General features: G+C 42.8%; 1 protein-coding gene across 2 annotated transcripts in view; it reads right to left on the reverse strand.

Annotated features, from left to right (window-relative positions):
- KCNB2 (potassium voltage-gated channel subfamily B member 2) overlaps nucleotides 1-14,809 on the reverse strand; it is a 422,220-nt gene that overhangs the window by 95,834 nt on the left and 311,577 nt on the right. The window lies entirely within an intron of this gene.

Consider the following 14,809-nt stretch of genomic DNA (forward strand, 5'->3'; position numbering starts at 1 on the left):
ATGTTAACCCAGCATGTCTCTAGCGTTCATGAAATAAATGGCCTTCATGTTTTCTCTTGTTTCTTCAATATCTCCATTTGAAATTAAATGTTTATAAAAAGTGGATGATCACAATGCTAAGCTCCAAGTTGTTTCTACTTCAAAAACAAAACATCTTTTTCATTTTCTTCCCTTTCTGGGTGGATTTATGGAAGATATCTATGGTTCTTACTTTTAGGGTTAGCTCGCACTGCTGTATAACGCAGTACAATGTTTTATGGGGAAGTGCAGGTCTACGATTATTTTCTCATGCCGATTTGGCAGGAGAAAACGATGGCAGCATGCTTCAAGTGGCTACGATATTCGAATTACACGCAACCATACAAATCTGTGGGTGGGTGTGAAACATCGGCCTGCACTCGGATGTAATCTTTGTGCAGTCTGATTTACATGGACAGAGACAATGGAGAAGATGGAGAAATTAAGTTCTCCGTCTTCTCCGCATCTGTGATACGATTCTCTCATACGAGACGATCAGATCACACTCGGATGACACTTGGATCAATCTCTGAGTTTGAGCCGAATGTCATTAGCATAATCTTCCCGATTCTCTCACTTGAGGGAATATACGGCCATGTGAGTCCACCCTTATAGGCATAATTATTGGTTGTGCCTAGATTTGTCTCATTTATTAATTTACTTTTAGTGTAAGGAAAATACAATAAATATATTGTACCAATATAAAAACACTCCATTCAGGCAGCCCTAGCAGGTCAGATTTATCGCAGCAACCACTAATTTGTCTGTACTAAAGGATTGCATGGCTAATGCTATATATTTGCTTTATGACTTTTGCACCCATATAGTAAACTACGGTTTACTTTTTTTGCTCTGAAAGTCAATAAGGGACACCGTTGCATGTATTTTATTAGCAGAGAAAAAAAACATATTCTGTACTCTGGTGTGAACACAGCCTAATATATCTTCACAGAATAGATAAACTATGTACTCTTGCACTTATAATTACAAAAATATTGTGCATGGCATATGTGAAAACTGAACAGAAGGTGATTAACCGTTCGGAGAAATGCACTCATGCATTAGCATTTTAAAGAAATTTGGATGGTAATGCAGAAGATTGCCTACAGCATAAGAGCAAGCTGCAATAAGGAACAGCTTTCCATTTAGGCTCTGTAAAAGGACGCAATATTCACCAAGCATAAAAGGCTTTGTGAGAACCTCAAACTTTGCTTAAGGGTTTCTTCTCAAATCTCATCTGCGTAGATAGGCAGAGTTTATTTTAACACAAATTGATCCAACAGAACATTTCTTTTCAACACTTATTTTAGTCGCATGATTATGACTTAGCTGCTTTAAAAACCAGGATATTTTATGATTTATTGACCATAGTCGAATTACCAGATTGATTTAAGAGCTTTAATTTCTTGTATATTTGATTATTTGGTTATCTATCTGAAAATCAGCCTTAATAATTAGTATGTATAAGGGCAGGTGCAGACAACAATATTTGCTGTCCTAGTACAATCCGACAAAACATCGAATCGCACTCGGACCAACAGTCAAAGGGGCCGTGCTCAAGTCCGAAAACTCTTCATGCCCAAGTTTGATCTGATATTCAGATCACGCTTAGCTACGAAAGTCAATGAGTGCGTAGAAATCATTTCCGCGCATTGACAGAATGGAGAAGATGGAGAAATTTGTTTCTCTATCTTCTCCTCTTCCGAGAGAATTGGAGCACACTATGATCACACTGTGACCAAACTTTGGATTAAAGAATCCACGACCATCTGCACCTGCCCTTATTTTGTTCAATGAACTTCATTCCCCAAAATGCTCATTGAAAACTGTGGTAATGAATGAGAGGAGCCTAAGAGCCGAATCACACGTAACCAGTGACTAGTAAGTAACATACTGTAAATATCAGGTAAACTTCACCTATAGGTTCATACATCCTTTTTTCACGTACGTGTTCTGCGATTTTCACAGACAGAACATGTACCCATTAAAATCAATGGTTCTGTTCATGTGCCTACAAAAAAATTACAGAAATGTCCATTTTTTATTGTCTTCATGGATGAAAAATACCCATACAGGTCCATAGGTGCATGAAAGCTATGTACATTATAAGGATGGTGTCACAGCTCTGTTATCCGGTTTCCCAGGACCAGGGGGTCCTTCCTTGCTCTTAACGCTAGGGGCGCCCTAGTTTGGTCTATTCTCCGGATTACTTCTGATGGTAAAGATGCTGGGGCAATGTACCTTGCCTTAGCTCCTGAACCCACCCTCAGTCTGTACTCTTCTCCCACCCAGGGAAGAGGGGAATAGTAATGTTCCGTAATACACCAACCAGACTAGTAAGGTAATATGAACAGGGATAAAGGAAAATACCAATCATACAAATATACACACATAAACAACAGAGGTAAACACCGGGTAGTGGAGGATAGAGTGAAACCAAAGTAGGTGAAAAAGGGGTATTATCACACATTCAAAACCTAGCAACAGTCACTGATAAATCGACCAAACACCTTCTCCAATAACAACCACCAACAGCCTCCAGCCATGTTGCATAAGCTAGCTCTGGCAATGAGAACCCAGTTTATATAGGAGATGGGAGTGGCTAACAGTGCACAGCTGAGAGCCTTAATGCAGGAAAGCTTCCAGGAGTTCTCAACTGAGCAGATTAACTTCTGCACCACTAAAAGATATCCATACTGTTTAATATGAAGGTGAAGAGCTTCTAATCAGTGCAGGAATAGGAGAAATCAGACGCTGCAGTCTTCTGGCTCCACTGTGTCGCAGTAAACCCGTGTGATGGTAAAAACTGAAACATGGACCAAACACTGCTAAAAATGAGATAAAACACTGATCAAAGTCGGATCATTTTTTGTGTACGTGAAAAATCAATTACGTCTGAATGAGGACTTAAAATACCAAGAAAGTAGTTTTAAAGGGAACTTGACAGCTGATTCATGCTGTCCAAACTAAACACAGCATGAATCAGTGATCATTATTGTAGCCATGTATGTTTCACTGTGATGCACTTTGAAGCAGGGAAAAAGTACCAAAAGTCCAAAAGGAAGGTCCTGTCAGCTTCTCCTCACTCCACTCCCCTAGACTGATACATCTTTATGTGTGAATATCTAAGTTAGTACCTATAAATGAAGTTTACCTGATATTTATCTTCTTCAGTACTTAAATCTTTGGGTGCTTTTAGCTCAGATCCATTTGTAGAGAACTGTGTTTTATGACTACACTTTGCTACAGTGCTTACAGGGAGTTTGAGGTAGTCAAGACATACCTCCTGCCTTCTTATTGGTGCAGGATGTGGTCTGCCCCTCCTCTTGCAGTCCTACCTCCTCTAATCAGTTGCTGTCTATAAATCAAACTAACACTTGGTAAGCAAAAACTTAGTGCTTGGAGAGAGGAGTTCTATTACAGCAAGGGCAGAATGATTACAAAGTACAAATTGCTAAACCACCAGTGAGAAAAAGATGAACATCAGGTAATTGCCAAATATACACTAAAGGGATTGAGGCTTGGTAACAGGGAGTCTGGAGAATTGCCTTTAATAACAAATGTAGACTAGAATAATGAGCACAAGGTCAGTTCTCCACTGAATGAATAAAAACATTTAAGAATAAATCCAGGAATGGCTTTGGGGTTCTTAGGAGACATGGCAGTTTTCTTAAGCATCTTATTTCTGACAGATCTCAGTAGGATAGGCCAGACTAGAGTCTGTGGGCTGCATGTGACCCGCTGAAGGGTGTTGTGCCTCCCGCGGAGCTGTCCTAAATGCGTCTGCTCTTTCCTCCTATATTCAAATGTATTAGCAACACAAATACATTTGAACATTGCCGCGGCACCGGGACAAGGCCTGAGAAAAGCGTTCGTCATCCCCCACTCTGACATGCAGCTCTGTAATGAGATCAGCATGCTGCTGACGTCATCACACTGCTGCTGGTCACCAGGGCTGCATAGGCAGAGGAGAAGTCAGGCACTGTTAAGCACTCCATGGAGGATCCGAAGAATAAATGACATGTTATTTTAGATAAGGGACTATGAGAGGGAAAGGTTGTGTTATTACGAGGGCACATAATGTGATGATTTGGAATATTATGGGGCAATTTTTGACATCATGGGAAATTTGGGACATTATGGGGCATCTTGGGACGCTATTGGCAATTTGGGACATTATGCAGGACGTTATCGGCCAGTTTAGAGGCAGTTTGAGGAAGATATGCAAGGGGGCAGTATATGGGAGATATTTTGGAGAGGGGTTGTGTGGGGCTTGAGGAGAGATTTTATAAAGAGAGACTGTGTGGAGGGATATTTTAGGCTGGTTTCACATTAGCGCTTTTTAAGCGCACGCACGGCCGGGGGTAGCTCCGCCCCCGAGCCGGCTCTCTGCCCGGCGTGCCCGCCCCTTGCTTGTAGCGCCGCCTCCTAGCGCACAGCGGCGCCTGCGATCGGCGCACCCTATCTTTAGCATAGGGTGCGCAGATCATGCGCAGGCCGTGCGCTAGTTGCGCTTTGACCTGCGCTGCGCACTTTTGACGGTGCGCCGTGCGCGCCAAAATCAAACTTTTCGGATTTCGGCGCGCTCGGCGCACCGTCAAAAGTGCGCAGCGCAGGTCAAAGCGCAACTAGCGCACGGCCTGCGCACGATCTGCGCACCCTATGCTAAAGATAGGGTGCGCCGATCGCAGGCGCCGCTGTGCGCTAGGAGGCGGCGCTACAAGCAAGGGGCGGGCACGCCGGGCAGAGAGCCGGCTCGGGGGTGGAGCTACCCCCGGCCGTGCGTGCGCTTAAAAAGCGCTAATGTGAAACCAGCCTTAGAGCGTGGCAATGTGGTGATGTATTGATGGTGGTTCTGGCGCTACAGTTATGTACTTATGGTGGTTCTGGTGCTGAGTACATGTACTGTCTGTGTTTCTGGCACTCCTTTCATCTACTGATGGTGTTTCTGATGCTGCATTGATGTACTCGCAGTGTTTCTGGCTCTGAATTCATGTAATGAGGGTGGTTCTGGCACTACCTTCATGTACTGACAGTGGTTCTGAAGCAGTATTCATGAATTGATAGTAATTCTGGAGCTGTATTCATGTAATGTTGGTGGTTGCGATCCTACTAAAAGTTGTTCTGAAATTGGACATGTAGCAATCCATAAGGTGTTTCATGGCTATGTTAAAATTTAAAGTGCCAAAACCTAGAGATTTGAGATTATATGGAGTATTTGGTGAATTTCTGTTCCTAAAAACTCAGTTTAAGTTAACGTGTGTTCACACGGATTTATTTTTTGGAGCAGAAGCCGAGCAGAAACTCTCCAAATACTCAAAATTTGGTTCTGCTGATGTATTAATGCACTGATGGTGGTTTAATAATAATAATAATAATAATAATCTTTATTTTTATACAGTGCTAACATATTCTGCAGCACTTTACAGTTTGCACACATTATCATCGCTGTCCCCAATTGGGCTCACAATCTAAATTCCCAATCAGTATGTCTTTGGAATGTGGGAGGTGTGTGAGGAAACCGAAGTACCCGGAGGAAACCCACACAAACACGGGGAGAACTTACAAATTCCTTGCAGATGTTGTCCTTGGTGAGATTTGAACCCAGGGCTCCAGCGCTGCAATGCTGCAGTGCTAGCCACTGAGCAACTGTCTTTTGGAGATGTATTAATGTAACTACACTTTTAAAAGATTTGCGGCCCTTGGGATTTGTTCAGTATGGCATCTTTTTTTTTATTGGCATATTTTCATGCAGATCTGTGTCAGGCCCATAGCCTGGTACAGCTCTTTTGCATATACGGAAACATGAATTTCTCTGGGATAAGACATCTGATCGCAGATACCAAGGAATCATTTTATTCAACTTTCTATGCCTTCCGTGGCCATACAGATTGCTTAGGAAGGACGATCCTACTGACAGATTCCCTTTAAGGGATGAACACCACTAATGAATGAGGTGCATCTTACAAGTTGTCTGCATCGACGTACGCCTTGCAAGAAAATTGACTCCTGTCCGAGTAGTTCCCATACTCTAGTAGATACTGCAGCACGAAATAGACAGTGTTAGTGTATGAAGCATCCACCATATTGACAAGGGAAATATTACTGATCAATCCATTTATTTGTATACTCTTAGAGGAATAACTAAGAAATTAATGCAGATTTTAAACAGAAAAGTGTTTCAGCATTGTAATTTCATGGTGTTTTTGGAAACAAAAACAGATCGTCTTTAATTAATATGAGCAATAGTGTAAGTTAATGTTCAGCCTAATGTAAAATGATGGTTTCTCACATCCATGAAACACAGACTGTGGGGATTGGAAGACCCAGCCCAATCAGAGCTGAGCTAACTGCTTTACAGTATATATGTCTATGAAGCTATTAGGTCAAATTAAGAAACCCAGCAATTGGAACGGGTCGTTCCACTTGAGTAGGGTCTGGATTCACGTATGTGGGAATCTTGCCTAAGGCAGTGAAGGATACTGAAGATCTAACTACAGGTGCTTCTCACAAAATTAGAATATCATCAAAAAGTGAATTTATTTCAGTTCTTCAATACAAAAGGTGAAACTCATATATTATATAGAATCATTACAGACAGAGTGATCTATTTCAAGTGCTTATTTCTGTTAATGTTGATGATTATGGCTTACAGCCAATGAAAACCCCAAAGTCATTATCTCAGTAAATTAGAATACTTTATAATACCAGCTGGAAAAATTATTTTAAAACATCCGAAATGTTGGCCTACTGAAATGTATGTTCAGTAAATGCGTGGCATGGAGGCGATCAGCCTGTGACACTGCTGAGGGGTTATGGAAGCCCAGGTTGCTTTGATAGCAGCCTTCATCTCATCTGCATTGTTGGGTCTGGTGTCTGTCTCATCTTCCTCTTGACAGTGCCTATGGGGTTAAGGTCAGGCGAGTTTGTTGGCCAATCAAGCACAGTGATACTGTTTTTTGTAAACCAGGTATTGGTACTTTTGGCAGTGTGGACAGGTGCCAAGTCCTGCTGGAGAATGAAATTTCCATCTCCAAAAAGCTTGTCGGCAGAGGGAAGCATGAAGTGCTCTAAAATTTCCTGGTAGACGGCTGTGCTGACTTTGGTCTTGATGAAACACAGTGGACCTACACCAGCAGATGACATGGCTCCCCAAACCATCCCTGATGGTGGAAACTTCACACTGGACCTCAAGCAGCTTAGATTGTCTGTCTCTCCACTCTTGATTCTGGGACCTTGATTTCCAACTGAAACGTATTTGTGCACATTGCGTATTTGCTTGCGGAAATTTCTGCATGGTTTCTGAATCTCTTGGGAGCAAAAACGCTGCGGAAAAATACGCTGCGTTGTAGGTGTGTTTTTGCATGCGGTTTTTTTCATGTGCATTCAATGGGTCAAAAACGCAGGCAAAAAGAATTGACATGCTGCAGAAAAACATGCACTGCAAATACACGCGAAAATTTACTGATCATGTGCACAACAATTCAGGATTGTCATTGAATAAGCTTGCATAAGTATTCCATTGTGTTTATGGACCATTTACCCACGGAAAAAAATGCATCAAATAGGCAACGTGCGCACATAGCCTAACAGAAAGACAGACTTGAAATAGATCACTCTGTTTATAATGACTTTATATAATGAGTTTCACTTTTTTGCACTGAAGAACTGAAATAAATTAACTTTTTGAAGATATTCTAATTTTGTGAGAAGCATCTGTATATGCAAGTGTAAAATGGCAGTGCATGGTACAACGGGATTGACACCACTGTATATTTGTGTTTCTGCAGGAACACTTAATGGCATAAGAGTTTCCAAATGTTTGTTTTTTTATCCAGTGGCTATAAAATTATTCAGCAGATTCAGAGATTGTCTCAGTGCGATGATCAATCATTAAATTATCTCTAGTTCCTAACATTCAGTCATATGAACCATAAACTTGTCCCTAAGGGAGTCTGTGTTCCAACAATGCTGAAAAAACAAAGATGGCAATGCAATAATCAGATTTAAAACCCTTTAAGGCCTCTTACTGAATATGTAATGTGTACCGTCCCTCTGCTGGGAAACAAAGTGAAACTGTACATATTAAACATAGTGAATTAAAACCGATTGTGCTCAGGCCACAGGGATGTACTCCACAGGCCTTTTCATAACTATTCATAACTGGTTAAATTAGATTAAATCTTTAGGACACTTTTCTTTTAGATCTACTCAAAGCCAGCAAGTGTTAAGTTCAATGTGCTTTTCTTAGGACACTGTTAAAGGAAAGGTTCCGCACTTTTACATTAATGGCCTATTCTTAGAATAGGTCATGAATATGTGATTGATGATGGTACGACTCCAGCCCCATCCACTGATCAATCGTCCTTATAGCCAACGGCAGCCAGATGTGCGGAACTGCACAGCTCCATCAATTGTATAATGGCCGCACATCCACCACTATTGAAATCAATAAGGGGCGAATGTGCAGTACATGACAGTGACCACAATACCATTGATGGAGCTGCCGGCAATGGGAATCAGCAGGGATACCAGGGGAAAAACTCCACGATCAGATATTGATGAGCTATCCTAAAGATAGGCCATCAATGTAAATGTCCCAGACAACTCCTTGAAGAAGGACCTATTAGCTTTCCTGACACTTTTATTCTAGTGAATACTTATAAGCCACATGAAATGACAATTCTTGTGCGTATTATTAGAACTTCACATTATGTCAAAGAATTATTGGTTAAAAAAGCACCGATTGGACAGTGTACGCGTATACATGAACACACCTCAACTAGTAAAACCCAGTTGTGTTATTATTTGTACCTTTCTAACAGGAGTAACAAATATGTTAAGAATGGTCCTCATTAAAGAGGTTGTCCAATACTTTACTCTTGATGTCTGATCGGTTGGGGTCCAACACCCGGCACTCCCGCTGATCAGCTGTTCTCTGTGCTGGCGGCCGGAGATGCTCAATTGTGGAGCTGGATGTCGGATCCCTTCCGATCAGACATTGATGGCCCATCCTAACTATACTGTAGGTCATCAATAATAAAGTAGTGGACAACCTCTGTAAGCAGTAACTCGCCATGAATTAGCAACCGATACATATTTTCTTAGAACTTTACCATTTCTTTCCTCAGCTACCTGTTTTCCAAATGTGTGACTATCGACTGTGTCGGCTGACACTTTGAGTATTGATTGGACAGCATCAGTGATAAAGGGAAACTGTCACGTCATTTTTAGCTTTTACACTGGCCCCAGTGTGCTGATAGAGAAGCAATGTGCACCACGAAGGCTAGTTTCACACTAGCGTGTCCTGGAGCTGTGGAGGGATGCGCACGGCCGCCGTGAAGCTCCGCCCATGGCTGCACCTCCTCTGGCCAGCTCCGTCTAAGGGCGCATGACGCTGCATGCGACCTGTGTACCCTATCTTTAGCATTGAGTACGCAGGCCGTGCACAGGTATGCATTTGCCGGCGCATGTGTTCTTTTGACGGTGTGCCAACCTGCGCCAAACGCACTGTGTTGCATTTTGGTGCGATTGGCACACCTTCAAAAGGACGCATGCGCCGGCGAACTTATACCTGCGCACGGCCTGTGTACCCAATGCTAAATATAGAGTACGCAGGTCGCATGCAGCGCCATGCGACCATAGGCGGAGCTGACTGGAGGAGGTGCGGCCATGGGCGGAGCTTCACGGCGGCCGTGCGCATCCATCCGCAGCTCCAGGAAACCCTAGTGTGAAACTAGCCTAACATTTTTTTTCAAAGAAGCTCCCAGTATTATGTTTAAAAACCACTTTATAACATTAGAGGCTTGCCTCACCTACCTTTTCTTTCAGTCATAGTGGTGGCGCTTTTTATCGTTTCAGTCACGGATCAGTCAGTGTTATGCACCCCCACAGCATTGGGATTGCTTGCCGTGACTGGCCTGATGTCACACCAACCACCTTGCAGATCCTTAATCAGATTTGGAGCTACTGCAAGAAAGAGTGGGCAAAGATTGCCAATTCTAGATGTGCCGAGCTAATAGACTCCTACCAAAAAAGGTGTTTATGCTGTCATAAACGCAAAGTCTACTTCAACAAAGTACGGTACTAGTTTAAGAGTATCCACTGTAGAGAGATAGATAGGCAGGCAACACTATTTTTGTGCATGTGTTAAATTAAATGGATCCACTCATACTAAGAAGTTCATTTCTCTTGAACAACCTTATAAAATATATATTATTCATGAATGAATAACTAAAACATGTTATTTATGCATTATGCATTGTGTAAATGGTCAAATAGGTTATTTCTAGGGAGAGACATTCCAAATTAACTAAATGAACAGCATTAAGAGCCTGTGTCATCAGAATATCATTTTAATGTCTGATGGATGCTTTCAAATTTTGCTTTTCTTTCCAATAGTGTGTATGTATATATCTATATAATGTCATATATAGTTTCTAAAAGATAATGTTAAGAATAAACTAGTGTAGGAGTATTGAAGTCAGTTACATTTTTGACCTATGCCCAGAGACATAAACTTTCAGAGACAGACTTTGGATCTTAGGCCGGAGTCACTCTACCGTATAACATGGCTGAGTGTTAAGCGATAAAACATTGCATCGGCCCAGTGTTACTCTATGGGGTAGCTCACATCTGCAATTATTTTCTCATGCCAAGAAGGCACAAGAGAACAATCACAGCTTGCTCACTCGCACCCATACAAGTCTCCGGTTGTTAGTAAAACATCAGACTGCACTCTGATGTCATCAAAGTGCATTCCGATATACGCTGAGTCAGGCCATGGAGGAGATGGAGTAATTACTTTCTTTGTCTATTCTCTCATGCGAGAGGATCGGAGCACTGTAGCAAGACACTCGGCACAACCTCGTTGCAGAACTGGAGCCAAAGGTCATTAGCATATCGCATCTGATGCCATACGCTGGTGTGATTTCAGCCTTAATGTTACCTATATAAACTAAAGTTTTAAGCTGAGATTTCAGAGGAATCTGTATGAGATAAGTGATACCGGGTACTTGAATAAGTGGTGGCAAACATATCTGGCAGTTGATCATTCTCTCAATTTCCTAATTTCCATAGACCAGCTAGGTTGATGGCAGCCGAAAAGACCCAAGACCTACTGCGCTTCTTTTTCATTTTCAGCACTGGGTGAGATTCATCACAACTGTCTAATTCTTAGACATTGCATCTTTACTGTAGATCAGACAGTATGAAAATATGAAAATGCACCAGATTTATTGTGATGGTTCACAGCCTTAAGTAAATCTGGTGTATTTGAAGACTGCCTAATCAAAGTTTACACCACCTCTTAGTTGAATTACTTTATGCCACAATTTTGGCACATTTTTGGTGCCTAGTATTGTACATTGGGCCACAACCTTTACTTAAGATACGCCCTTTCAAGCTTGACCACACCCCTTTGCCTAAAACACATCATAATAATGGTGCAGGTCTAGTGCTGTATTTACATCTCACGCTGTCTTAGGAATTTATCCTGAATTTACCCCAAGTCCCATTTACTCTTGTCTATTTATCCTCATGATTCTCTTCTTTCTAAGCAATTCTAAAGATAGCCATTGCTAGAAACAAGACGGACAATAAAACCCCTTATAGATAGCTCAATTGTGCAGCCTAAAATAAAAAACACTTCATTCTTATCTCCCGGTGCTGTTGCTCCTATGTCGGCAATGTGCATCACCGCCCTGGTAGAAGAGTAAAGGCTACAGTGGCTGCTGATTGGCTAAAGCGGTCACATGGCATAATGTCTCATGGCTGCCTGGTGACACAGTGCCAAGAATATAACGCTGGTCCGGAAGGTAAGTATGCATTTTTTTGTATTAGTAACAGATGAAACTACCTGTCTGTTGTACCCGGTGCTGACTTATAGCGGTCACTGATCGTTCCTGCCGGAGATTTAGGGTGTGTGCACATGTTGCGGATTCTGCTGCGGAATTTTCCGCACGGATTTGTCTGAATCCGCAGGTAAATCCGTGGATCTGCAGATTTTCTGCGGATTAGCCTGCGGTTTTCCCCTGCGGTTTGACACCTGTCATGGAGCAGGTGCTAAACCGCTGCGGAATCCGCACAAAGTGACATGCTGCGGATTTGAAACCGCAGCAAATTCGCGCGGACAATTCCGCACCGTGGGCACTGCGGTTTTCATTTTACATGGATTGAAAGGGTACTGTACACCGCAGCAGAATCTGCAACGTGTGCACACACCCTCAGCTGCTCCAGATCAACAGAGTCGCTCGTTTTCTTCCAGGCTGCTCTGTAGCTCCGGTGTGACTGCCAGCGTCTTGCCGGTTAGCAACCAGCTTCCCGCAGTTAGGTAGCGGGGAGCCGGCTGTCAATCAGCATAATGTTGACAGTCACGTCCTGGCACCAGAGCAAAGCGGAAAAGAAGCTGCCGAAGCCGTCTGTGACTGCTCTGTGCCCACAGAGATGAGTGCCGGGCACAACATGCAGGCAGTTAGCAACTACCTACCTGGTTAGGCACATTGTAAAAAAAAAAAGAAGTCATGATTAACCCCTTAAAGGACCACATATATTGGCACTGCAGTCCGCATGGGGTAATAAACTTCTGGTATACAATCAGGTGGCACATACAAGTCTTGCTCCATCCATTTTTGCAAAAGGAATATATTTATATTTTTTCGTGTCTCATGGCTGTGGCAAAGCTGGCTCCACACCAATAATAATGTAACAGAATCAGTAACAGCATTTAACATGGCAGGATTCCCAGACTGTCACCATAGAAACGGTGGCCTAGACTGTTACCATGGTAACCATAGCCAGACTTTTCACAGACAAAAGGATCTCCAATCAATACAAGTATGGGATATATGTCACCAGTTCTGAGTGGCTTCTGTGCTTTCCACTTTATTTTGTGTATTTTCAACATGTAGTTACGAGGTCGACAGTTCGCGATAAAACGTCGTTTCTACGGTCTACTTATTCTAATTATTGGTACGTTTCATCTTGGCTATTTTTAACAAATAATATGTTCCCCGCTCTTCGTGTGCTATTTCTGTAGATACATTTATAGCGCCGCATTTGAGTAATAGTCATCCACTTACATGTCGCTCAGAGTCGATTTGTCACCAGTCAGTTCTCTGTCTGGCTAAGCCATTGGACATCTGGTGGTGATGCGCATATAAAAATAATAATCATTTGGAATATAAAGCCAGCACTGACAGATTAGTCTCTTTTATGGGTGAACAATAAAGATAGCTGACATTTGCTAATGTACAGAGCACTTTTCTTAGCTGACCCTCCATTCTACCTCCAGCATATTCTGTAAAGGTCTTTTCAGCAGTAGACCTACTACACTGATGATTGGCACCTTCGCCAACAATGTCTTTCTGTGCGTCCGTCTCTGTTATGACTTATCCTCTGCCCAAGGCCTTTTAAGAAGGTCTATAAGGTGCAATGTTCTAAACTCAAGAAGGCTACCGAACAAAACAATGACCTTCTTCCTTTTGTACGTCACAGACAAAAGCATCTTCATGTGAAGCATTTCTTGAAGCTGGGGCCTTATAATATACTAGCTGAAGAGCCCGGCGCTGCCCGGGCATAGTAACTAACTGTGGTTAGTTATAGCAAATTATAATTATCCTCCATCCCATAGTCCCGTGCCCATATGCCCATCATACATATCCACGATCCCATAGGCCCGTGCCCATATACCCACCATACATATCCTCCATCCCACAGTCCAATGCCCATATACCCATCATACATATTCTCCATCCCATAGTCCCATGCCCATATACCCATCATACATATTCTCCATCCCATAGTCCCATGCCCATATACCCATCATACATATTCGCCATCCCATAGTCGAGTGCCCATATTCCCATCACACATCCTTCATCTCATAGTCCCATGCCCATATACCCATCATACATATCCTCCATCCCATAGTCCTGTGCCCATATACCCATCATACATATTCGCCATTCCATAGTCAAGTGCCCATATACCCATCACACGTCCTTCATCTCATAGTCCCATGCCCATATAGCCATCATACATATCCTCCATCCCATAGTCCCGTGCCCATACACCCATCATACATATCCGCCATCCCATAGTCCTGTGCCCATATACCCAACATACATATCTGCCATCCCATAGTCCCGTGCCCATATACCCATCATACATATCCTCCATCCCATAGTCCAGTGCCCATATACCCATCACACATCCTCCATCCCATAGTCCCGTGCCCATATACATAGCCTCCATCCCATAGTCCCGTGCCCATATACCTATCACACATCCTCCATCCCATAGTCCCGTGCCCATATACCCATCATACATATCCTCCATCCCATAGTCCCATGCCCATATACCCATCATACATATCCTCCATCCCATAGTCCAGTGCCCATATACCCATCATACATATCCTCCATCCCATAGTCCCATGCCCATATACCCATCATACATATCCTCCATCCCATAGTCCCATGCCCATATACCCATCATACATATCCTCCATCCCATAGTCCCATGCCCATATACCCATCACACATCCTTCATCTCATAGTCCCATGCCCATATACCCATCATACATATCCTCCATCCCATAGTCCCGTGCCCATATACCCATCATACATATCCGCCATCCCATAGTCCAATGCCCATATACCCGTCATACATATCCTCCATCCCATAGTCAACCATTATGACATCATAATGAGCGGCGGGGCATGCAATCTATGATGACATCAGCGTCGCCATGGCAACCATTATGACATCATAATGAGGGGCGGGGCTTGAT

The sequence above is a fragment of the Dendrobates tinctorius genome, unplaced genomic scaffold (assembly GCF_039654945.1).
Source record: "Dendrobates tinctorius isolate UK_male_01 unplaced genomic scaffold, ASM3965494v1 ptg000082l, whole genome shotgun sequence".
Lineage (NCBI taxonomy): Eukaryota > Metazoa > Chordata > Amphibia > Anura > Dendrobatidae > Dendrobates > Dendrobates tinctorius.